Source organism: Manihot esculenta, chromosome 7, assembly GCF_001659605.2.
Source record: "Manihot esculenta cultivar AM560-2 chromosome 7, M.esculenta_v8, whole genome shotgun sequence".
In the NCBI taxonomy this organism is placed as follows: Eukaryota; Viridiplantae; Streptophyta; class Magnoliopsida; order Malpighiales; family Euphorbiaceae; genus Manihot; species Manihot esculenta.
Window position 1 is genome coordinate 30,029,214 of NC_035167.2, and position 19,977 is coordinate 30,049,190.

At 32.2% G+C, this 19,977-nt stretch overlaps 1 pseudogene; it reads right to left on the minus strand.

Moving 5' to 3' along the window:
- Positions 1-12,511: 12,511 nt before the first annotated feature.
- Positions 12,512-16,069, minus strand: LOC110618690 (annotated as a pseudogene).
- Positions 16,070-19,977: the final 3,908 nt, after the last annotated feature.

The following is a 19,977-nucleotide window of genomic DNA, read 5'->3' on the forward strand; positions in this document are numbered from 1 at the left end:
ATCAAAGTCAGTGTTAAAAATTGAAGTAATTATTGTATTTATAATTAATTATATTAATTTTTAAAATTTTAATTATTATCATTTGATTATATAGTTGTTAGCACTAATTAATGTTAATTGATATTTCATGACTTTTCATCAAGAATTTAGATTTAGATAATAGATTGGTTCATATACATGGAGATATAGAGATTGAAAAATTAGTGAATGACTTGCAAAAAAAATTTAAAAGTATGCAAGTTGAAGTAGTTGGAAAGATAAATTCAGATGAAGAGACACATTCAGATAAATGTGAATCGATGCCTCAATCTACCTTGACCTTAAAAAATGGTGGTGGTCATAATACACCAAGACTTGAATAGCCTAACATTAAAGCCATATAGAGGACTTAACCAGTCGGGATATGGTGAATATAGTGGATTTGAAACTATTTCAACATATAACCAGTCGAGATACGATGGATTTAACAAAAATAATTAGGGATGAAAATTCTAAAGTTTGCTCTATAATGTGAGATTCTTCTAAAATACTAATAGCTTTCTTAAAAATATTAAGAGTTTATATAAGGGAAAGTTTAAAAAAAATAATAAATATTCTATATGTAATATGTGGAATAAGACATTAGCCGGATTTTATTGCTTTGCGATTTATAAATTTTTTTAATAAATGCATTAATGATTTTATTTTAATTTTATTTTATTAAGATATATTTATTATGTTATTTAAAACAAACTCTTTTAATAATTTAGCTAAATTTAAATTTTATATCATAATATACATAATATTTCTTATTTGAATAAAAAAAATTAATAATTCATTAAATATTTTTTTTTTAATTATATAAAATCTAACATTTGAAAACAAATTATTAGTAACACAAGCATCTCACACTTAAGAACAAACATTAAAATTTTTATTATTGAATATTTATTCTAAATAACTCGCTTAATTAATAATATTGATTTTAATCATTTTACTGATTATAATCACCATGATACTGCAAGGTTGGGTTTGGTTGAAATCTAAATGATTCACCAAAATCTAAATGGATAATAATTTTAAGATAAGTGATAATTAAAAAAATTATAAAAATTATGAGATGTATAGAATAATTTATTAACCTATTTATTAATATTTTATTATAATAAAAATAATTATACGTTAAATCTTCACACAAGTAAAATATTTAATAATAACTCATCTAATTTATGTTAATGAACATTCACAATTATATAATGTCTTTTTTTTTATAAAAAGAAAATAAATATTAGTTTGATAAAATTTTTCTGAGTTAATATAATGTTTGGGTAAGTTTATATATTAGCACCCCAAGAGAAACTTTAGAATATAGATTTTTATTATAATTATTATAAATGGTGAGTCTTGTATAAATTTAATATAATTAATAAATAATATTTAATTATTATAAATGTAAAAATTGAATAACTTTTTAACTTCTCTCATTTTTATATCTAAATAAAAAAGATAAATAACATTTTTTGTTATATAATATTTATTTATTTATTTATTATTAATTGTTTTAAACTTATTATTCATTTTTATTTTTTAGATTATAGTAAAATATAAATTGATTATTATAATTTTATTTATTTTTAAAAAATCTCTCAAAATATTTTTTATTATTTAATAAAATTTAATATTAATATAATTAAAAAACTAATAAAAGAAATTATAATAAAAATTATAAAATAAAGAGATAATTTAATTTAATTATTTTTAAAAAATATAATAATAAAGTAAATTTAAATGCAAAAATCAAGAACCAATATAAATTTGCTCAAATCCAATATATAATCTCATTTTTCAATTTCAGTTTTGATTAAAAATAATTAAATCGAATTTCTTTTCTCCTAACAATTATCTGTGTGATTCACACAAAATCCAATATTTTTTATATTGAAAATATGAATTCACAACATGATTGATGATTAAGCTAAGTCCTAATATTACATGTTGTTTAATGATGTGATTTTTTTTAATATTCTTTTTTTAATAATTAATAGTTCTCAATTTCGATAAAAAATTAATATTTTTTAATAAATTATAATATTATTTAAAAATTTATATATAGATATACATATTAAATTAATTTAAAAATTTCAATTTCATTTCAGAAGATTTTTTTACTAAAAACCATACATACTTATTTTCAGAAAAGTATAATTTTCAAAAATAAAAAATAAAAAAAACACTTCCTAATAATTCCTAATTAGGTAGATATATATACATATAAATATTTATAATCATGTGATTAAGGGTTAATAATCAAATTAATTAAACAAATACGAGTTGATTATAAAGTTAATTAGCTTTAGTCTTGGACAAATTAAACTGTGTATTTATATGGATCTCATTTACTTAATTACAAATTACTTTTTTTTTAATCAAAATTACAAATTACTTTTAAATTTGTTTTTTAAAAAAATTATACTTTTCTAAAAATAATCATACAGGTTTTTAATAAAAAATATTTTTTATAAATTAAATATTAATATAATTAAATTTTTGGAGTTAAAGACGGTTTTTGAGTAAGTTTGTACCTTAATGTGTAGAAATTTTATGATATAATCATTGTATATAAAACGATCTTATGATAGTTTTTTATTTATTTATTATAGTGATCTTATATAGGTTTAGTATAAATTAATATTTAATATTTAATTATTAGTTAAATAAAATTTTTTTTCACATCCCAATCTAAAAAAAGGCCATAAATAATAATATAAATTAAAGAGAAAAATGTTTATTTTGATTCTTTTAAAAGGAACATAAATTTAAATGCAGGAACCAAATTTTAAAATTATTTATAAATGAACTCAATTTAAATATATAATCTTATTTTTTAATTCAGTTTTAAATTAAAAAATAAACAAACCGAATTTTTTTATTTTAATGAAAGATAAACCGAATTTGTACTCATATCAAATATGATATTTTGACTTAAATAAATCATTATGTTTGTAATTCATGGAAATCAAATGTTTTTATTATATGCTAAAATACATGAAAAGTATGAATGAAAACAAAATAATTTATAATTAAGCTTGATGATCGCTGGATTTCTTCACCCCGGTATAAAGGCCAGGCCCATAAAAACAGTCCATGATCCGAAGGCTTCAATATTCCCCTCGAGAGCCAGGTTCAGCCCGCTCAGTCACAGGGCCGGACTCCGCCTAGACTCCTCAATCAAACCGGCCCAAGCCTCTCGGCCCAGTAATCAGGCCCTCACCAGGCTCAACTTCAGCCCTACTATTCAACCCAGCCCGGAAAGGGGAAAATGACCAAGATGCCCCGCTGGTAGGTCCTTCCGCATGCGTATCAGAGGAGAATTAATGGCCGTTACGCGTGGAGCAGGCGCCTGATACATCCGTACAAACGGAGCTAGGCGACAGAAGACAGCTAGCATTGTGGCAGAGAGACAGACATATATATCACGGTAGAGGCCACACAGGGAGGGGCTCTCTTCTTCTTCTTCTTTCTCCTTCCTGGACACCATTTTTATTCTTTCTGTAACCCTTGCCTAAATATATTACTCTGAGCCATAAAATCTGACTTGAGCGTCGGAGGGCCTCTGCCGGGGCACCCCCGGTAGGCCCCTGACCATTCTTTCTTATTTTACAGATCCTTTCACTAGGTAGAACATGGAGAGACCCACCAGGGAGCCCAACAAGAAAGGACCCAGAAGAAAACCAGATCTATCATGGACCAGGAAGTGGAAAATATTTATCAAATGGCGCCGTCTGTGGGAACCGAAGGGGACCTTTTCGTCACCGGAGTTCCTAAATCCACCCATTGAGATCCACATGGAGGTATGAAAGCTTATGCGAAAAAGAAAGCTGGAGATTTACAGTAACCCAGCTGAAAAGAAAGACCCACCTGGTTTAAGAATATCTTGACAGCCTTTTAATCTTCATTTTCCTACCCTCATTGTTTATTTTAACATTTATTGAATTTTATTACTACTAACTTTTTCTTTGAGATCTGACGAGGTGAAACTTCAGATCGAAATGCTTGTCCCTGAGTGAGTGTAGATTTTAATCTTTTTTGTAAAAGGAAAAAAGAATGAGAAGTATATATATATTTGTTGAAGTTGTGAGGTCGGCTGTAAAATTCCAGGTTAGCAAGTTAGAGAGAGAATTAATAAATAAAAAATAGGCGAGGTCTGGCTAACATTTCAGGTCGGATAAGGCATTACGTCGGATGAGACACGATTCAGGGCCATCCAACTCGGTTGCAGAGCAGCGCCCCTCAAGCATCGGAGCAACATGGAGACAATGAGAAATGAGACAATGAGAAATGATCAAACATCCGGGCTGCTCGAGATGGATCAAATCAAAGGTCGATTAGGTTACGAGGTCGGCAATCCTTCAACCTTTCATTGAACAGACCTGTGTTAGCACCAGGACGCTTGATCGAAGCATCGGGAAATCTGTATGGTCAAGCCCTTAGATTGGACACCCAAGAGCTAGACAAGTTTCGGGAAAGTTTGAGCGGATAATCCAGCTGAAAAGAAAGGTTCATTATGCTAAAGAATGTTTTGATGGTCTTTCAGATAATTTATTTTAATATTTTTTAGATTTTACTATGGCTGGTTTTTTCCTTTCAAGTCTGGTGAATATTTTCTGTTAAAAAGAAAAGAGGGTGAGTAGTATATGTATTTGTCGAAATCCTGAGGTCTGCTGTAAAAAAAAAAAAAAAAAGGAGGCGAGAGAAAGAGAAGAGGAGTCCGTGAGAAAAAAGCAGGTCGGATGGTGGGAATGGCAATAGTAGAAGGAGCTCGAGCTGTCAAAGACGCGCCGACCTGAGGAGGAAGTTGCTAGTCTGGTCGAGCTCCAAGAAGTAAGGTCGGCGCGGCGCGGAAATGGGCTAATGGACAAAAGATGCATCGATCTGATGAGGAAGTCGCCGGTCTGGTTGAGCTCCAAGAAGGTCGGCACGGCATGACCAGGTAGCAATCCGACCTTGTAGGTCGGCACGGCATGACCAGGTGGCAATCCGACCTTGTAGGTCGGCACGGAAAAGAACAATGTCGGGACTGCCGATTTCGCCGCCATCGATCTTGGGATGACCGGCGTCACTAGCGCTCCAGGGCACGAGTCCTTCGAATTTGATGTCCGGAGTACCACTCTCTCATCACCACCCATCTCTTCTCTTCCGCCTCTCGACCCACCCTCGAGTCCTACGGCCAGGATTCTTAAGAGGGATTGGCTTCACAAGCACCGCACTGGGGTTACCGCTGTCGTCGCCTCTATTTATTTCCGACCATGTTTATAAATTTGCATCCCTGAGAAATCAGTGACTCCCGCGGCTGCAAGAGTTGGCGAAATCGCCAAGAGAGAATCGATTGCCGTGAACTGGGTAAGGATGGTCGACTTCCTGCGCAAGGCCCAATCGGAAGAAGTTATTTTGCTGCCATGAGCTAGGGGCAGGGCCCCAAACGACGTCGTGGCCATGGAAGAAGGGAAATTGTAGAAGATTCCCGGCTCTCGAGAGAGAAGGATAGAAAACAACTCCGGATCTCTGTCGATGAACAGAGAACCAAGACTCATGTGAGTTGACTGCGAAAATTGGGAGAAGAGCAATTTGGGTCCCGCAAGGGCTAAGGTTTGTTTTGTGGTCTGAAAGATTTGACCACCAAATTCAATGATGGTAATATCTGTCAAACAATCATGGGACCGCCCCAGCTAGGAAATCCCAACCGAGAACAATCCTCTACAGCCATGACCACTTCCGAAGAACGGATCAGACGTCAATCACGCTTTGACCCCACGATCATGGTTCCTCGAGGACACAGAGGTACGATCCCATAGAACGAAGAATTACTATTTTAGTTTTTAAAATTAATAATATTTAGATAAAAATAAAACAAGATAAATGTAAAATAATTAATATATTACTCAGTAAATAAATAGATCAATAAAACAATAACAGCATAACTTTAATTATTATTTTAAATGCCCATGATATATATGCTCCAGGACCCAAATGGCATGCTTCGCATGTAAATAGTAAGACTAAGTTTAATATACCTCTATGACTCTATGAGTTCGGATATCCTGATAGTGGCTTATATTTTATAGATTGAAAAATCCTGGAGATTTACACATGCAAAAATATTGTTCATTGCATCCCTGAAATTGCATGAGTTAATACTTGCATGCATCTGAAAGATGAAACCGAGTGACATGTGTGACATATTATTTATTGACGGATATTATTGAATTAACAACAAGCATTCTCGTTATATACGCTCTGTGCAAGCTCTTATTTTGCAGAAAAATTCAGAAAAATGAACAAGACCTCAGTTAGGCACAAAACCAGCTGAGATGACAAAGCGACAGTAAGGCCAATGAGCCTGAATCTTGTGCAAAAACCTCAAGAAAGCACAAAAAACTGCCGGCGGGGACCCGCGGTCACCCCGGAACGGCCGGCGAGGATCTTAAAGATGCCTCCCGGAGCATGAAGACCGGGATCCCCTAGAACTCCCGGGAAAACAAAACAAAAAACTGCCGGCGGGCCCCGAGGTCACCCCGGAACGGCCGACGAGGATCTTAAAGATGCCTCCCGGAGCATGAAGACCGGGATCCCCTAGAACTCCCGGGAAAACAAAACAAAAAACTGCCGGCGGGCCCCGAGGTCACCCCGGAACGGCCGGTGAGGATCTTAAAGATGCCTCCCGGAGCATGAAGACCAGGATCCCCTAGAACTCCCGGGAAAACAAAACAAAAAACAGCCGGCGGGGCCTCGAGGTCACCCCGGAACGGCCGGTGAGGATCTTAAAAGACCTCCCGGAGCATGAAGACCGGGATCCCCTAGAACTCCCGGGAAAACAAAGAAGACCGGGATCCCCTAGAACTCCCGGGAAAACAAAACAAAAAACAGCCGGCGGGGCCCCGAGGTCACCTCGGAACGGCCGGCGAGAATCTTAAAGATGCCTCCCGGAGCATGAAGACCGGGATCCCCTAGAACTCCCGGGAAAACAAAGAAGACCGGGATCCCCTAGAACTCCCGGGAAAACAAAACAAAAAACAGCCGGCGGGGCCCCGAGGTCACCCCGGAACGGCCGGCAAGGATCTTAAAGATGCCTCCAGGAGCATGAAGACCGGGATCCCCTAGAACTCCCGGGAAAACAAAATAAAAACGGCCGGTGAGGATCTTAAAAGACCTCCCAGAGAATGAAGACCGGGATCCCCTAGAACTCCCGGGAAAATAAAATAAAAACGGCCGGTGAGGATCTTAAAAGACCTCCCAGAGAATGAAGACCGGGATCCCCTAGAACTCCCGGGAAAACAAAATAAAAACGGCCGGTGAGGATCTTAAAAGACCTCCCGGAGAATGAAGACCAGGATCCCCTAGAACTCCCGGGAAAATAAAATAAAAACGGCCGGTGAGGATCTTAAAAGACCTCCCGGAGAATGAAGACCAGGGTCCCCAAGATCTCCTGGCAAAAGAAGACCTCAAAAAGGTCTTGACAAGAGAAGACCTCACTGAGGTCCTAGCAAAAGAAGACCTCAAAAAGGTCTTGACAAAAGAAGACCTCACTAAGGTCCTAGCAAAGGAAGACCTCAATAAGGTCCTGACAAAAGAAGACCTCACTGAGGTCCTAGCAAAGGAAGACCTCAATAAGGTCTTGACAAGGAAGACCTCAATAAGGTCTTGACAAGAGAAGACCTCAATAAGGTCTTGACAAAAGAAGACCTCACTGAGGTCCTAGCAAAGGAAGACCTCAATAAGGTCTTGACAAGGAAGACCTCAATGAGGTCTTGACAAAAGAAGACCTCACTGAGGTCCTAGCAAAAGAAGACCTCAATGAGGTCTTGACAAAAGAAGACCTCACTGAGGTCCTAGCAAAAGAAGACCTCAATGAGGTCTTGACAAAAGAAGACCTCACTGAGGTCCTAGCAAAAGAAGACCTCAATAAGGTCTTGACAAAAGAAGACTTCACTGAGGTCCTAGCAAAGGAAGACCTCAATAAGGTCTTGACAAGGAAGACCTCAATGAGGTCTTGACAAAAGAAGACCTCACTGAGGTCCTAGCAAAAGAAGACCTCAATAAGGTCTTGACAAAAGAAGACCTCACTGAGGTCCTAGCAAAAGAAGACCTCAATAAGGTCTTGACAAAAGAAGACCTCACTAAGGTCCTAGCAAAGGAAGACCTCAATAAGGTCCTGACAAAAGAAGATCTCACTGAGGTCCTAGCAAAGGAAGACCTCAATAAGGTCCTGACAAAAGAAGACCTCACTGAGGTCCTAGCAAAGGAAGACCTCAATAAGGTCTTGACAAGGAAGACCTCAATGAGGTCTTGACAAGAGAAGACCTCAATAAGGTCTTGACAAAAGAAGACCTCACTGAGGTCCTAGCAAAGGAAGACCTCAATAAGGTCTTGACAAGGAAGACCTCAATGAGGTCTTGACAAAAGAAGACCTCACTGAGGTCCTAGCAAAAGAAGACCTCAATGAGGTCTTGACAAAAGAAGACCTCACTGAGGTCCTAGCAAAAGAAGACCTCAATAAGGTCTTGACAAAAGAAGACTTCACTGAGGTCCTAGCAAAGGAAGACCTCAATAAGGTCTTGACAAGGAAGACCTCAATGAGGTCTTGACAAAAGAAGACCTCACTGAGGTCCTAGCAAAAGAAGACCTCAATAAGGTCTTGACAAAAGAAGACCTCACTGAGGTCCTAGCAAAAGAAGACCTCAATAAGGTCTTGACAAAAGAAGACCTCACTAAGGTCCTAGCAAAGGAAGACCTCAATAAGGTCCTGACAAAAGAAGATCTCACTGAGGTCCTAGCAAAGGAAGACCTCAATAAGGTCCTGACAAAAGAAGACCTCACTGAGGTCCTAGCAAAGGAAGACCTCAATAAGGTCTTGACAAGGAAGACCTCAATGAGGTCTTGACAAGAGAAGACCTCAATAAGGTCTTGACAAAAGAAGACCTCACTGAGATCCTAGCAAAGGAAGACCTCAATAAGGTCTTGACAAGGAAGACCTCAATGAGGTCTTGACAAAAGAAGACCTCACTGAGGTCCTAGCAAAAGAAGACCTCAATGAGGTCTTGACAAAAGAAGACCTCACTGAGGTCCTAGCAAAAGAAGACCTCAATGAGGTCTTGACAAAAGAAGACCTCACTGAGGTCCTAGCAAAGGAAGACCTCAATAAGGTCTTGACAAGGAAGACCTCAATGAGGTCTTGACAAAAGAAGACCTCACTGAGGTCCTAGCAAAAGAAGACCTCAATAAGGTCTTGACAAAAGAAGACCTCACTGAGGTCCTAGCAAAAGAAGACCTCAATAAGGTCTTGACAAAAGAAGACCTCACTGAGGTCCCAGCAAAGGAAGACCTCAATGAGGCAGAAAACCTCAAAAGAGGCAGAAGACCTCAAAGAGGCAGAAGACCTCAAAGAGGCAGAAGACCTCAATGAGGCAGAAGACCTCAAAAAGGCAGAAGACCTCAAAGAGGCAGAAGACCTCAATGAGGCAGAAGACCTCAATGAGGCAGAAGACCTCAATAAGGCAGAAGACCTCAAAGAGGCAGAAGACCTCAAAGAGGCAGAAAACCTCAAAGAGGCAGAAAACCTCACTGAGGCAGAAGACCTCAATGAGGCAGAAGACCTCACTGAGGTAGAAGACCGGCAAAGATCTCAAAGATCTCCCGGAGCAAAAATAGCCGGAATCCCCAAGATCATCCGGTGCAACAAGCAAAAACAACTCATAAAGAACATAGTTCTGATCTCACATAAAAGATTGGGGCACGGGACCATAAATGAAAAAGCTAAACTCCGACCTCCCAAAGGAGCTCAAGTCATCAGGTAGAGAGACTTTAATCTCACACAACAGCCAAAAGTACCAAAGCATCATGCCGATCTCAAGAAAACGAGCGCAGTACTGGTAAACCCGATAAGACAGACCGAATTAAGGCAAGGCGATTCCTAAGCAAACTGCATACCAAAATACAAAGCCAAACAGAGAATCAGGGGTAGTCATGAGAGGCAACGACCTCGAGAATTGACCGCTCACACTAAACCAACTCACCTGACCTAGAGAAAGGTCCAAGCAACAAAGAGCCCGCAAAACGCTCGAAAGAAGACAGCCCATAAATACTCAGGGGCAAAAAACATACACGAGAGTCCAACGCTCAGACAAAAATAATAAAAAGGCAAGAAAGGGATACTTTCGACAAGAGCAGTTCTCAGACCGCACGGTCGTGAATAGAGTTTAAAGATTTATCCCCTCACCAGTCATGAAATAACTGCTGAGGAGATAAAGGGGCAATTGATGATCGCTGGATTTCTTCACCCCGGTATAAAGGCCAGGCCCATAAAAACAGTCCATGATTCGAAGGCTTCAATATTCCCCTCGAGAGCCAGGTTCAGCCCGCTCAGTCACAGGGCCGGACTCCGCCTAGACTCCTCAATCAAACCGGCCCAAGCCTCTCGGCCCAGTAATCAGGCCCTCACCAGGCTCAACTTCAGCCCTACCATTCAACCCAGCCCGGAAAGGGGAAAATGACCAAGATGCCCCGCTGGTAGGTCCTTCCGCATGCGTATCAGAGGAGAATCATTCGTATCAGAGGAGAATTAATGGCCGTTACGCGTGGAGCAGGCGCCTGACACATCCGTACAAATGGAGCTAGGCGACAGAAGACAGCTAGCATTGTGGCAGAGAGACAGATATATATATCACGGTAGAGGCCACACAGGGAGGGGCTCTCTTCTTCTTCTTCTTTCTCCTTCCTGGACACCATTTTTATTCTTTCTGTAACCCTTGCCTAAATATATTACTCTGAGCCATAAAATCTGACTTGAGCGTCGGAGGGCCTCTGCCGGGGCACCCCCGGTAGGCCCCTGACCATTCTTTCTTATTTTACAGATCCTTTCACTAGGTAGAACATGGAGAGACCCACCAGGGAGCCCAACAAGAAAGAACCCAGAAGAAAACCAGATCTATCATGGACCAGGAAGTGGAAAATATTTATCAAAGCTAACTGTGAACATTGGGTGATTTAATGATTGTGATTTTTTTTTATATTTTTTTTAAATAATATTAGTTTTTAATAAATTATAATATCAATAGACGGGTTAACAAAATAATAAATCATATTATATAGAAATTTATATATATATGCACTAAATTAATTTAAATATTCCTAAACAATTTCAAATCATAAGATTTTATTTAGCCGAAACATACTTGCTTATTTCTCAAATAGTATAATTTTTTAAAAATAAAATTAAAAAAATACAGTCGCTAATAATTCCTAATTAGGTAGATATATATACATATAAATATATTAGAATTTTCAAAATTTTCTTTTTCAACAGAGTGTTTGAAGTCTCAATGACAACCCTCAAATTGAAAGGCAAGTATTGCGTTTGCAAAGAACATGAGAAACGAATAATCAAATTCTTGTCGAAATATAAAGGTGATTATTATATTTATAATTAATCATATTATTTTTTTAAATTTTAATTATTATCATTTGATTATATGATTGTTAGCCCTAATTAACAGTGATCGATGATGCAGGACTTTTCATTAAGAATTTAGATATAGAGAATGGATTCATTCATATAGATGGAGAGATATAGATATTGAAAAATTAATAAAGGAATTGCAAAAGAAATTTAAAAGTATACAAGTTTAAGTGGTTGAAGAGAGAGATTCAAATTCAAAAACAGATTCAGATAAATGTGAATCGTCAGAGCAGACTCGGACTAAAACCATATGGTTATGGTGGATTTGAAACTATTTCAATATATCGTTATGATGGGCAGAATTATCAAATTGATAATTCAAATTATTACAATCAGACTAATGATTTAATAAAAATAATTAGGAATGAAAATTCTAGTATTTGCTCTACTATGTGAGATTGATATGCTAATAGCTTTCTTAAAAACATTAAGAGAAAGTTTAAAAATAAATAAATATTCTAGTGGAATAAGACATCACGCTATGGGTTTTATTGCTTGGCAATTTATAGTTTTTGTAATAAATGCATTAATGATTTTATTTTAATTTTATTTTATTAAGATATATTTATCATGTTATTCGAAATACATATTTTTAATAATTTAACTAAATTTAAATTTTATATCATAATATACACAATATTTCTTACTTGAATTAACAAAAAAAAATTTAAGAATCTATTAAATATATTTAATTTATTAATTAGAAAAATCTGATTTATTATTTTATTCAATACAAAATTAAAAAAAAAAGTGTTTACTCTTTACATTGATTACCAAGATGGAGGGAACTCTATAATAGAAAGTGACCTAGGAGTTTGCAATTATTTTAAATTGGTAGAGCTCAAGTCATATGAGCTCTAACAGCTACTACATTGCCACACATAGTTTAAATAGGCTACCAGGATGTCATTGTTAACATTTCAATGTTCATATTATGGTAGTTGAGAGTATGTCTAACTATATATATTACATCACACTTTTAAAAAAATAAAAAAAAAAAAGAAAAGGAAAAAAAGATAATGAAACTCACACCTATCAAGAATAGTATAATGACCAGCCATCCAAGTGTATAATGCTGCTTTCTCTTCAATAATAGATACAAGTCTATGGGGGGTACTACAATTAGCCTATCCACAATCTATAATGAAAACCAAAACCAATGAACATCATGTAAAATCAACTGCATACTCTAGTTAGTACCTACTTGTCTACTTGAAACCCTCTTGTTTCTCCTCTTCTATTCTTTCTTCATTGATAATATCCATTTCCAAATCCAACTTCCTTTATTGAACAAATGGATTGTTTGTTCTTCTCCTCTTCAAAATCACCTCGGATTCCTTCATCAACTTAATGTACTTCTTCCTGATCATTGCCATTGGATGCCTCTCCATAGCCAGTTCATCATCACCATATGCCTCCTTAAGAATTGCTGTGCAAGTCTTGTTCCTGAAAGACAAGTAAAACATGTGGGGATGCCTTTCAAATGCCTTATGCACCTTCTGAGGCAACTCAAAATACTTCTTAAGGCACAAAAGCTTCTTCCTTTCTGCTGAATGCTCAACAAACAAAGAAAGCAATTCGTGAAGCAAACCCACAACTCTTTTCTGTGCAATATCACTATTAGGATTTAAATGTGATTTATCTTCATAGGGTGATACATAAGGAAGTTTCTAGAATTCTTTCAACCAATCCTGAATCTTTCTCCTCAACCTCAAACCCTTTGATGGGAAAAAGGGAAAATCAATTGTCTCCATTGGCTCTCCAGAATATAATCCTTTCCTCATTGCATTTTTCTGCAATACTGACAAAAGCTTTTCCCTGCTTTCAACACCCAATCCCTTTAATCCATCTTCCAACTCCACAACTTTAAAATAACTGTCAAAATTCTTATCTGGATACTGCAAAAAATCCTCCGGTAAACCCAAATACCATAACATGCCTTTAATAATCTTGAAAGGCAACACATTCTCCATACTCATTAATATAAATTTCTTCAATCTCTCCCTTAAATCCTCTTTATGCTCCTCAAGCACCTTTTTCTCTTCTCTATCAATTGCAGCAGCTTCTTCAGTCAATCTAAACCAAGGCAAATTATATTTTGGACCGACAAACTCCTCAAAAGATTGAGGGATATTGTCTCAAAAACCTAGCAACCTTGATCTTCACATCAAATTGCAGTCCTCTTTTTGACACATCAAAGATTGGTATACAACCATTTGGGTTTTGGGCTGTGAAATCTTTCAAGAAAGGATGGGTTTGAGCTCTCTGGACTTGTGTATGTGCTCTATCCACTCATAGTACGAATCTTTCTTCCATTTCATGTACACATCTACATAGTTGCAGGTTTTCTTGTACTGTTGTGGTAGGTTTTGGTACCGATGATTTGTAAGGGAAAGGAATGGGTTTTCAAAGGTGAAAAAGAACAATCGTTTCAAGACCCTAGAGTTGGGTTGTGTGAGGGACATGAAAATTGAGAACTGCCAGCTACTCTGTGGCAGCAACTATTTGTACCAGAAAGCTGCAAGTGGAGACAAGTAGTGGATTTTAGTGCAGGGTAGTTTGCTTTTGAAAATGTATATATTTATTTAATTTAATTTAGTGAATTCCTTATTTTTATAATAAAATTCTATCATAATATTTTAAAAGGAAAAAAGTACAAAAACATACAATGTGACTTACAATTTGATATTTTAAGTAAAAAAATAAAAAAGATATCATGTAATTAACACATGAGAACTTAAAAATTATTAATTATATATTCCTCTAAGAACTCTGAGGTTGTAATTTCTAACCCTCTAACCAGGGAAATGTCCTTCCTTTAACTTTTGCTCCCTTGCCATAGCGCTCCATTCTCATAATCCTTCTTCATTCCCACTCCTCTTTTATCTTGTACCTCAATCCCTTAAACCTTCGCTCCTCCTCAAAATTTCATCCTCACCTTCTGTTGCTGTTTACATGATCAACCTCACCTTTTATTCCCTGTTGCTCCCCTACTTCTGATTCCTTCTCTTTTGCCAACACTCATCAACAATATGACTATAACATGACTAACCTACTAGCCAAAGCCTAGGAATGGAAATGGGTAGAGTACATGCAGAATACTCAAACCCAAACCTGATACATGTAAAATACCCAAACTCATCCCGAATCCAAGAATTTATCTTTTGCCGAAAGTACATGTTCCAAACCCATTATTACATTTGCATACTACTTAAACTTGCTCAAACCTGATCATTTTGTGTTCTACTGAAAATTGCATTAATTATTTAATTTTGTCTTAGAATTTGTGTGAAATGATTCAGATACCCAAACCCAAATCCAAAATATTTAAAAAGCATGAGGAAAATTTTAGGTCCTAAAACGATTAAATAATAATACAACTTCATTTCACACAAATTACATCAGATATATCAAAAAAAAAAAGTTAACCATATAAAAGTAATGATAATCATACTAAGTTCAGCAAATTTTTCATAATTTAAAGAAATAAAAAACATAAACTAAAGCTAAAATTCATCATAATCATGATTAAAAAAGCTCTAATTAACTACAAATTTTAATACATAAAGAGGTCATACACATAAACTAATCATTTAAATTACTTGCACTTCATAGAAATATAATTTAAAACTACAACTACGACTTAAATTGGGGGAACAGAATGAAAGAAAACAGGAAAAAAAAATGAAGAAGCATTCTTGGCTATTTGAAAAGTTTGTATGTGGCTTCTTTCTTCTAGGAATTCAAATTAATTAGAGTTTGCTAGGAACGAAATATTACTGTTAAAAAGAATAGCTCACTCATTTTACAGTAAAAAGGATGTCTTACACATTACTAATGCTGCAAAATATTCTCATTCACACATTACCAATCCTCAGGTAAAACTCTACAGTAAGTTGACGTGGTTACTGGAAAAAACAAACATTTGTCTAATTCCCTCTGCTTTCATGATAGGAAAATTTATACATAATTTTGTGTCCTCTTATCATCCAAATGCAGAATTTAGTATTATGGATTCAGTTAAAATGAAAACACAACCGAATGAAACTCAGATGCACATATGAGGATCACTTAATTATGGAAGATCTTATACTATCCCTGCAAATTTTGCAAAGAAATATGCTCTAGACTCAGAACTTTATGATTGTACTTTTGCAAGAATAATTTTATTACTATGAAGCAGGCAAAAAATTACTTGCAACAGCAGGGCCAGGGAGTAAAATGGACTAGTACCACATTTAATCAACTGAATGCTGAAATACTGAAATGCATCTGATTGCAATTTGATAACTACGAGCATGACGAAGAACAGTAGAAGGCAGCAGCAGCTCAATTATTCGCCTTGCAGAAACTCGGTCGACAACAAGAGAGACATAAAGAAGCGGGGAATTAGAGCCACGATAGCCATCGAAACCCTAAGTGGTACAAAGCTCAAGCCAAAAATGGTGATTGGCAGCAAGAAAGGGCGGGATGACGAGAGGGATTGAGGGAGGCGACCGCTCCCGTTCTAAGTAAAAGAGAGGGTATATCCGTAATTGTAAATGGAACCTTACCCAAACGATGCAGTTTTCCATAATGATAATGAATGAAATACAGGTGATTTCTTAAGCTTATGATACATATTTATATGGATCTTCAATTAATCTAATTAGGAATTATTAGGAGAGAATTTTATTTTTCAATTTTCTAAAAAATTATACTCTCCTGAAAGTAACCATGCATGTTTCTAATAAGAAAAAAAAGTTTTCTTATGAATTAAAATTGTATAAGAATTTTTGAATGAGACGAATTAAGTATATATTATAACATTCAATATAGTAAAAAAAGAAATAAGTTATTAAACAAATAGATTCACATAAATTTATTAGTTTATTAATCCGTCTATTAATATTTTATTATATTAAAATAATTACTATATGCTAAATCGCCACCTGAAAATATTTTAAAATAACTGATTTAATTTATGAACATGACCATTAACAATTGTACATTTTTTTCTAAAAAAAAAATCAAATTAATAAGTAACATTAAATATTATTAGGATCAAAATTTTGGAGCGGAGATAATTCTTGGGCAAGTTTGTATCTTAGCATTTTTTACGATAAATTTTATAATATAATTATTATATATTAAATAATGTTGATATAATTATTAATTATGCTATGTTTTATATAAATTTAATAATTTTCAATTCACAAAATATGCATGTTTATTTTTAGAAAAAGTATAATTTTTTTAAAAATAATTTAAAAAAAACACATTTTCTAATAGTTTCTAATTATATATATATTAATTAAAATAATATGATTAATGTTTTTTTTTTGAAATGATAATTGAAAATTGAAAAGTAAAATCTGAGATCTTCCAAATTTATTCAGATACACTTATCATCAGATTAAATCCGTAAGTGTAATAATTATAAAGTTAACTAACTTTAGTCTAGACAAATTAGACTTTATATTTATATGGAACTTAATCTACCTAATTAGGAATTATTAAGGGGATAGAGATTTTTTTTTTTAATTATTTTTTAAAAATTATACTTTACCTGCATTTCTAATCATGAAAAAATATTTTTTTTATGAATTAAATATTAATATGATAAATTTTACCATATAATCACTATATATAAAATAATTTTATCATAGATTTTTATTATAGTGAATCTATAGATTTAGTATAAATCAATAATCACTATTTAATTATTATGCATACAAAATTTTTTTTTTCACCTTCCAATCCAAAAGAAAAAAGATAAATAATAATTTAAATCAAAGAAAAAAATTATTTATTTTCATTCTTATAAAGGAACATAAATTTAAATGCAGGAATCAAAAACCAAAATTTTAAAATTATTTATAAATGAACTCAATCTGAATATATAATTTCATTTTTCAATTTCAGTTTTAAATAAAAAATAAACAAACCGAATTTTTTTTATTTTAATAAAAAAATAAATCAAATTTACATAATATTTTGATTTAAATAAGCTATTATCTGTGTAATTAACAGAAATTCAATATTTTTATTATATGCTAAAATACATAAAAATATGAATAAAAATGAAAATATATATTCAGCTAATTTATAATTTATAATTAAGCTAATTTCCAATATAATATTGGGTAATTTAATAATATGATTTTTTAAATATAATTTTTAAATAATATTAATTTTTAATAAATCATAATGGATTAACAAAATAATAAATCATATCATATTAAAATTATATATATATACGCACTAAATTAATTTAAACATTCCTAAATAGTTTCAAATCACAAGATTTTTTTAGAAAAAATATGTATACCTATTTCTCAAATAGTATAATTTTTTAAGGAATAAAATAAAAAAATTCTTCCTAATAATTCTTAATGTTTGCAGCTAATGATTTTTTGTTTTTAAGAATATTAAGAGTTTACATAAGAAGAAAGTTTTAAAAAAAAATAAATATTATATATATAATAGGAATAAGACTTCAGACAACGGGTTTTATTGTTGGATGATTTATAGTTTTTTTTTAATAAATATATTAATAATTTTATTTTTATTTTATTAAAATATATTTATCGAATTATTTGAAATATATTTTTTTAATAATTTAGTTAAATTTAAATTTTATATAATAATATATACAACATTTTTTACTTGAATAATAAAAAAAATTGTAATAACCCATTGAATATAATTAATTTATCAATCAGAAAAATCTAATTTATTATTATTTTCAATAAAAAACAAATCATAAACAATTTATTTCACTGGATTGTTACCTTTTATTTTAAATTTGTTCAATTTTTAAAGAACTAATTATTATCAATATACGAATTGAATAATTTTTTAATTTCTCTCATTTTTATATCTAAAGAAAAAAATAAATACTTTTTTTACTTAATTTTTATTTATTGATTATTTTAAAATTATTATTTATTTTTATTTTTTAGATTATAAATTAACTATTATAATTTTATTTATTTTAAAAAATATTTTAAAAATATTTTTTATTATTTAATAAAATTTAATATATTTAATATTAATATAATTGAAAATTCGATAAAAGAAATTATAATAAAAATTATAAAATAAAGGGATAAGTTAATTTAATTATTTTAAACAAATATAATAATAAAGTAAATTTAAACGCAAAAATCCAGAACCAATATAAATCAGTTCAAATTGAATATATAATCTCATTTTTCGATTTCAATTTTGATTAAAAATAATTAAATCGAATTTTTTTTCCTAATAAAAAATAGATTAAATATATAATCTCATTTTCAGATTTCAGTTTTGATTAAAAATAATCAAATCGATATTTTTTTCCTAATAAAAAATAAACTGAATCCCAAATCCCACTAAACATGATATTTTGATTTAAAATTAGCAATTATCTGTGTAATAGACACAAAATTCAATATTTTTTACATTGAAAATATGAATGGACAACATGATGATTTTTTAATATTATATTTTTGAATAATTATTAATTCTTAATTTTGACAAAAAATAATATTTTTTTAATAAATTGTAATATTATTTAGAGATTTATATATAGATATACGTATTAAATTAATTCAAAAATTTTTAAACAGTTTCAATTCAAAAATTTTTTTTTACTAAAAAACATACATACTTATTTTCAGAAAAGTATAATTTCCTAAAAAACAAATTTAAAAATAAAACAGTTCCTAATAATTCCTAATTAGTAGATATATATACATATAAATATTTATAATAAAGGTTAATAATCAAATATTAAAGGCTAATAATCAAATTAATTAAACAAATATGATTGATTATAATCTAATTATACCTAGCTAATTAGAAATTATTTTTAAATTTATTTTTTAAAAAATTATTACTAAATATTAATATAATTAAATTTTTGGAGTTAAAGACAGTTTTTGGATAAGTTTGTATCTTAATATTTTTCTATGAGAAATTTTATGATATAAGCACTGTATGTAAAACGATTTTATTTTATGGTAGTTTATTTTATTATAGTGAATCTTATATAGGTTTAATATAAATTAATAATCAATATTGAATTATTAGTTAAATATTTTTTTATCTTTTTTCACCTCCCAATTTAAAAAAATGATAAATAATAATCTAAATCAAAGAGAAAAATATTTATTTTGATTCTTTTAAAAGGAACATAAATTTAAATGCAGGAACCAAATTCCAAAATTATTTATGGAAGAACTCAATCTGAATATATAATCTTATTTTTTAATTTCAGTTTTGAATCAAAAAATAAACAAACTGATTTTTTTTAATAAAAAATAAACTGAATTTAGACTCATAAAAAATATGATATTTTGATTTAAGTAAGCTATTATATGTGTGATAACAGAAATCCAATGTTTTTATTATATGTTAAGATACATGAAAAGTATGAATGGAAACAGAATCATTTATAATTAAGCTAATTCTGAATATTGGGTCATTTAATGATTGTGATTTTTTTATATTTTTTTAATAAT